The sequence below is a fragment of the Entamoeba invadens genome, assembly GCF_000330505.1.
Source record: "Entamoeba invadens IP1 unplaced genomic scaffold scaff_1105074724659, whole genome shotgun sequence".
Classification (NCBI taxonomy): domain Eukaryota; phylum Evosea; order Mastigamoebida; family Endamoebidae; genus Entamoeba; species Entamoeba invadens.
The window spans coordinates 1683-2774 of record NW_004440172.1 but is presented as its reverse complement, the minus strand read 5'-3'; positions in this window follow the sequence as shown (position 1 = coordinate 2774).

Here is a 1092-nt window from a genome sequence, read left to right as displayed (position 1 = left end):
AATTATTGTGCATATTTATAATTAATCAAATGATTTTGAATAAATGTCAAGACTAAAAAAATATGGTTTGTTTTCACACAAAAAAATAAATATTAATTGTACGGTTGGTCTACAAACCTTATCTTGTCTCTAATGGTACAGATAGAGGAAAATATTGGTGACAAGGATAAAGTCGGTGACAATAAATAATGTTTTATAAAACAAAAAAAAATATTATTAACATTTTGATAATAAGTTAATTAAACAAACACTTACTGTCAATCCTTTTGCATATAGTGTTTTACACATTGTAACGCCTATTTCTTATCACTTAATGAACAATTCACAGAATATTTTGGCTCTATAACAAAACCGAATAAAAAACTCGTTAACTTTAAAGAAATAACACACAACATTAAAATTTAAAATAATCAAAAGAAAACAATCAATCAGCAACAAATGAAAGGATTATCGCGTCATTTCAAAGTAAAGAGATGGTTATCAGTAATGTTAAAAGCGCTTCCACTTTTTTCATTGATATATAAAATGTATTCCGATTTGTCAAATGGTTTTAGACTGTTTTCCAGACAACAATATTTTCCAATCAAACAACAATGATTAAACGTACAGCCCCAACAACTACGTTAATTTCGTTAACATTGCAGACCTTGACTCCAAACAAAAAGAGATAATAAACGAGATCTTAGTCTGCCACATCAAAGAAGTGACAGATATCATTGTGTTTGATCCATCCAACGAAAGTCTAAATAATCATATTCTTCCAGAAAAAAAGTAAAAAACTATGTAAAAAACAAACTCGTTATAACGAATTTGTAAGACTGTTCCCCCTTCTATCATCTCAACTGAACTCGTTGTAATTTAAAGTGTACAATGGCAACGATTGGAAGAGTATCTGGCTTTTTAATGTCTTTTGTTAATTCAAGTGAGTTTTGTGGATGAGGGTTCGTGGTTTCAATGATAATCATTTATTTTTATTATTGAAGTTCTTTTATTATTAAGATCACCTTTTTTCAGAAAGCTTGGACACATATTGCCCTTTTTGTGTTTTTAAAATTACAGTCTTTTTCCCCTCAATTTTTTAGAAACACTAAA